The following is a 6,000-nucleotide window of genomic DNA, read 5'->3' as shown; positions in this document are numbered from 1 at the left end:
TATCAAACCCTAGCCGTCACATCTCCTAGTTGGGCTTTGGAAGGTGCATTAAAGCTTGGAAAAGGAAGAAGGAACTTGGAAGAGCAAGAAGGAGCTATAGATCTGGGATTGTGAGTTCATTCTGAGCACTTGGAGGTAATAAACTAGTTCCTGGACCCTTTTTGCACCTAGATCTATGTGTGGTTGTTGGGGCTCTTTTGCCATAATGTTATTACTTTGGGTTAGAAGTCGGATCTGGAGTTGCTACTTCAGATCCAAGTATGTTAAGGCCTGGAGAAGCATAAAGTATCAGCCATTAAGTCGATTTTGAAGCCCCTTGGCCTTACACCCTAGTTTATGGCATATTTTGCCTAGATCTCCTTCTCTACACGTAAAGTTTGCAACTTTACGTGTGGAATAGGCTTGGGAAGGGTAGATCTACAGTTTGGAGTCCATGCATGACTCTAAAATCCTCTGCATGTAAGGAGATCTGAAGGGACTCGGCGAGTCCTTTGAGTGGACTCGGCGAGTAGCATGAAGTTGTGGAGAAACTCGACGAGTGAGATGAACAACTCGTCGAGTCGTATGAAGATTGCCTTGTACTCGGTGAGTCTGTTCTTGGACTCAGCGAGTCAGGTCGCGAAACCCCAAACCCTTCGAGTTATGACTCGAATCAGTGAGTCGGGTGGAGACTCAGTGAGTTGGACAGGTCTGGACTCAGAAATCGGTAACCTTGGCGAGTCATGGACTGACTCGGCGAGTCGAGTCAGGAATGGAAGAAATCTGATCATTTTGAACTCGGTGAGTCAGTAGGGTGACTCAGCGAGTAGGGTTGACTTGGAAGGTTGACTTTGACCAGGACTTTGACTTTGGACCAGGGTGGACTTGGTTGTCTTTCGGGGGTCAGTTAGACTCAGTGTTGCATTGATATTGGTAGTTCGGGGAGCAAGAGGAGCAGGAGTTCCGTGAGTTGTCAGGCAGCAACTAGTGAGAGCATCAGCAAGTTCAGCCAGTGCAGGTGAGTTTCCCTTTGTGTGAATGGGTCTAAGGCCACAATGTCGGCCCATGTAGTTATGAGTAGAAGACCCGGGGGTTAGCCCTAGGCACAATATGCTAGTATTGTTTGCAGGACGAGGTCCAGTAATAGCGGGCGGGTTCCCAAGGAATTGTTTATATATGATAGTTTATACTTGTTGTCTGTGTGATACATGTATGTGCCTGGTAGGGAGGTGAGTGTGGGCGAGGTCTCGTATCTCACCAATAGCAGAGTGTGGATGGGGTTCCATATCTCACTAGTAGCAGATTAGGGGCGAGGCCCAAACTAGAACAGGAGTGAGAGTGGGCTAGGCCCGTACCTCACTACCGTTAGGAGCATGGACGGGGTTCCATGACTCATCAGTAGCAGGACATGGGCGAGGCCCAGGATAGGCGAGGCCTTAGGACAGAACTAGTTGCATGCGTCAGTTATGTGTGGTGAAATGTTTATGTGTTATTATTTGTTGACGGGCGAGGCCCTGTGACAGGCAAGGCCTAAGTAAAACAGATTTGTATCCGAGCGGGGCTCGAAGCCAGGCGGGGCCTGGAGCGGCGGGGCCGTTGTAGCGGGCGAGGCCCGAGGTAGGGGCGAGGCCCAAGATAGGGGGCGTGGCCCAGTATGTGCAGTATGTGGTTATGCATGGTATGTGGTAGGGTAGGGAACTCACTAAGCTTCGTGCTTACGGTTTCCAGTTTTGGTTTCAGGTACTTCCGGTAGCGGAGGAAAGAGCTCGGGGTGATCGCATGGCACACACCATAGATTAGACAGTCTGGGAATGTTTACTCTGATAACGAACATGTGTTTTGAAAACTTATACTCATAATATGTTTTGGAATGATGACTTTACTTTAAGTAATGATTTATTAAAAGAAATTTTTGGTCTTAAATTTTGGGTCGTTACAAGTTGGTATCAGAGCCTTGGTTTGAGGGATTCAGACATGCTCTCAGGGTGTGTCTGAACTCAAACTGAGGAATTGGTAAGGAAGTTTTCAAAATGAAAAGACAGTTTTGTAAAAAGAGTTTTGAGAAACGAAATAGTTTTAGAAAAGCAAAAAGGATTCGGAAAGATAAAAATTTTGAAAAGAGAAAAGAGGTGTGGTGCATGCAATCAACCGAGCTCAAGTAAGTACCCCAAAATACCCATACAAGTTTATGTTTTGATTATCAGTTAATAGAATAGCATGCTAGATTAGGACTAAGGATCTAGGGAGGATGCCTTATGTGCCTGTTATATGAGCTTTTGATCTGCATGATAGTGCTAAATAATCAATAGTAGGATAGCTTGATTAGGTTATGCTTGAGTTTGTGAGTTGTGTTGCATGCTAGTTCATATTCTCTCTATGTGGATATGATTGCTTGAGTATGTATGGTTAGATTTTCCCTTGTCTGAATGCTGCTTGCTTTGTGCATTGTGGGATTCTAAGTGATGGGAGTTAGCCATTAGGTGGATACGTCACGTCACATGTGATCAGGGTGGAATAATCTCAGAGGTGTTGGATTTGGTCCTATTGCGCAGCTCTTATTTGAGTCCAACCGTTGTAGGAACGAGTCCTTTACTTGAAGGATTATCTGAGCCTCATCACATGTGATGGTATCCAGATGATGGCTAATTGGCATTGCGAGGAGGCCTTCAGCAGCTGAGGATTGGTTTGAGTTGAGTCAAAGGTTTCCCTAGGATAAGCCTAGGATGAGGTAGTGCTGGGAGCAGTAGAAGTAGAAGAGGGACCTGGTAGAGTCAAAGCAGTTCGTGAGGAAAGTAAGGATAGATGTGGAAGGTAGTATGGGCCCGTACTACTGAAAGCAGAGGATCCATACTCGATTCGGGAAAGGCCGAGACAAGACCGGGAACCTGGTAGTGAGTATGTTTGGTCTCGCAGTAGTGAGGAGTATTCTGATAAGTGGTTATGTTGTATGTTTCAGTATGGTGACATTGCAAGAGGGACCAGCGGGCGGATCGGGCGCCGGAGAGGGATTAGGCTCGGGTTTAAGGGCCGAGCAGCTCGAGGAGCGGATGAGAGAGTTGATATCAGCGGAGGTTACGCGCAGTATTCTAGCTCAGACTCTTGTCATCTTTGGCACTGTCAAGGAGGGTATATTGGAGATTTTGGATGAGAGGCTGGGAGCCTTCCGTACTGAGATGATGGCTTTGATGGGAGCGCGTACCTTGACATTTCGAGAGTTCAGGGCTTGCGGGGCACCAGATTACCATAGGGCTAGGGACCCCATCGCTAGCAGCAGATGGTTGGCTGATGTTGCCAACGCATTCCGTACGAGCCGGTGTCCTGAGGAGGACAAGGTCAGACTCGCTTCCTGTCTTCTGAAGGACAGAGCGAGGGATTGGTGGGAGGAGATTGGTCACGCTTTGGGTGATGATGCCGCGTTGGACGCGATGACTTGGAGTGATTTCTCAGCGAGGTTTAGAGCGGAGTTTTCACCGATTATTGAGGCGCAGCAGTTGGCCCGGGAGTTTCAGGATTTGACGCGGACTACTGAGACTGTGGCGGAGATCACCGCCAAGTTCAGAGAGAGAGCCCTTCTTGTTCCGCAGTATGTCGCGGATGAGGAGATGAAGAAGGCACGATATCACGAGATGCTGAGGGATGACATCAGGGAGTTCGTGAGCAGCTCCGGATGTAAGACTCTGGAGGATATGATTTCTCGGGCCAGGGAGAAGGAAATTGATTTGGAGCAGATCCAGAAGAGGAAGCCGGATGAGGTCCAGGTAGCCGCGAGTTCGGGCAAAAGGCCCAAGGGAACGGATTCGAGGTCGAGGGATTATCAGGACCGCAGTCGATGTGGAAGGTGTGGCAGGACACACGGGGGCGCGTGCAGGAGTGGTAGTGGTGGTGAGTCTGGCTGTTTCAGGTGCGGTCGGACTGGTCATTTTAGCAGAGATTGTACTGCTACCATCACTCAGGGATCATACTTGATATGTTTTCACTGCAATCAGCGGGGCCACAAGAAGGCCCAGTACCCTAGTTTGTTTTCAGCAGGACGGGTGATGGCACCCGCCCCTGCAACTTTGAGGATCACAGATGGCCATCAGGGCCGTGCGGAGGTGCCTGCGGTAGGAGGCAGGGCTTTTCAGATGGCTACTTTGGAGATGCGAGCAACGCCGGACATTGCAGGTATGCGACTTCCGTTTTCAATTCTTTTATTTTGTGTATGATTATATTGTTATGGTTCCGCATCATTAGCGGTTGAGCATTTTATTTTCGAGCGGGTTCATTGTGATCGAGTTATATGCCATTTGCATACCTTGGTTATTGGTTAGTAATTAAGGGATGAGTTGTATCAAAGAAGGTTGTTGTGAGTGCAGTATCCATAGCATGCCTTGGTGAGACTCGGTATGTCTCGCTAGTTCGGAGCCGTATAAGTTTTAGGATGGATAGGTTGGATCCTTAGCTATGGTAAGCTTGGGATTCCTCAACGGATTGATTATGGTAGCAAGGATTGGGATTTCTTCTTGTCGATCATCGAGGTGTAAGCAGGATCCAAGTGGGGGAGAATCCTCCCAGTGTATAAGGGTAAGGGCACGCGAATCCAGATCGGGTATATGATTTCTGAGAAGGAAAGGGGGTAGTTCAGCGTTTAGAAGTTCAGGGTTAGGAGTTTGGGAACTTCCCAGCAGTGCGTGCGTGTGAAGGGTAATGTTGGGTATATGGTTCGGATTCAGGTTAAAGGGCCGCATGTAGAACTCGTGTGAGTCGGAATGGAGATCTTGAGGTGAAATTGCAGGAGATGTTTTCGTGCTAGCAGTCAGTGGTGGAAGTAGTCAGACTACGGGGCAGCCGTAGCATTTCGTAGTAGCTTCGTTGGTGGAGTCGGGGCGAGGCCCTTATCTCCTAGCATTCAGATATGGATCGGGAATGGGAATGGATGAGAATGGTATGGAGTTGCCGGTATAACCATTGAGAGATGGGACCTTGGAGGAGGCCGCTCTAGGATATAGTCGGGTGAGACCCGTGGGCGAGGCCCGTGAGTTTTAGCAGCGCAGGTGGGACCTGGTAAGGATCTTAGCGTCTAGGCAAGGGGATCGGGGATCCCAGAAAATTGTAGTGCTAGCATGGTAGAATAGATTGAGCAGTATAGGTGGCGGAAGTATCTTCGAATGTCGCTGGGAGCGACTAGTGGTTGTGTTGGGTCAATAATCGGTGAGGGTTGGTAATCCAGTTGTTGATAGGTTGGTAGGGACCGGGATGATCTCAGTTCATTCGGAAGCCAGATAAGAATAGCAGGGTTTCTAGTCAGTAGCAGTGTGGGGATGCAGAGTATGGTGGAATTCATTTAGTCGATCGTGGGGTGCTCGACACCAAATGATAGCAGGATGAATGCCCAGAGGGTACTGGCAACGATGACCCGTACTGGGAGTGGCGGGAGTAATAGATTTGGTGAGGGAAGGGTCTTCACAGCGGCAGAAGGGATAGATGGTTATGGAGCGTTGCCTTGGGGAGACCGGGAAATCGCGCAAGGAAAGAAGGGATGGACCCCTATGTTGCAGTACTCGGAGATTACCAGAAAGATTGTCGGTTGAGTAAGTTGTGTTTCCAGGACGTTCAGGGTCAGGATGCATCCGAAGTTATTATCTGTAAGGATTGGCGTTGGTCTAAATGACTGAACGGAAGGCCAGCAAAGTTAGGCAGCTGGTGCTAGAATGGATGGTGGGGCTTTGGAGGTTGATCGCCGACAGTAGAGTATAGTAAACTTCGAGGACGAAGTTTAGTTTAAGTGGGGGAGAGTTGTAACACCCAAAGTTTCAAAGGCCAAGAAAGGAAAGAAAAGCCCTAATTTAAGGGCCGACTCGGCGAGTCCGAGCGGGATCTGGGTCGAGGTGTGAGCGACCGACTCGGCGAGTGGGTCAAGGTGACTCGGCGAGTCTGGTCTGTGCGTGGAAAACCCTAAATTCGGGACTTGGAGCCTATATAAATGTCTTAATCTTCTTCCTAGGGTTCCTTACTGCCTCTTTAGCCCTGGATATCAAACCC

The sequence above is a fragment of the Lactuca saligna genome, chromosome 4 (genome assembly GCF_052625555.1).
Source record: "Lactuca saligna cultivar CGN05327 chromosome 4, ASM5262555v1, whole genome shotgun sequence".
Taxonomy (NCBI): domain Eukaryota; kingdom Viridiplantae; phylum Streptophyta; class Magnoliopsida; order Asterales; family Asteraceae; genus Lactuca; species Lactuca saligna.
This window is presented reverse-complemented; position numbering follows the sequence as displayed.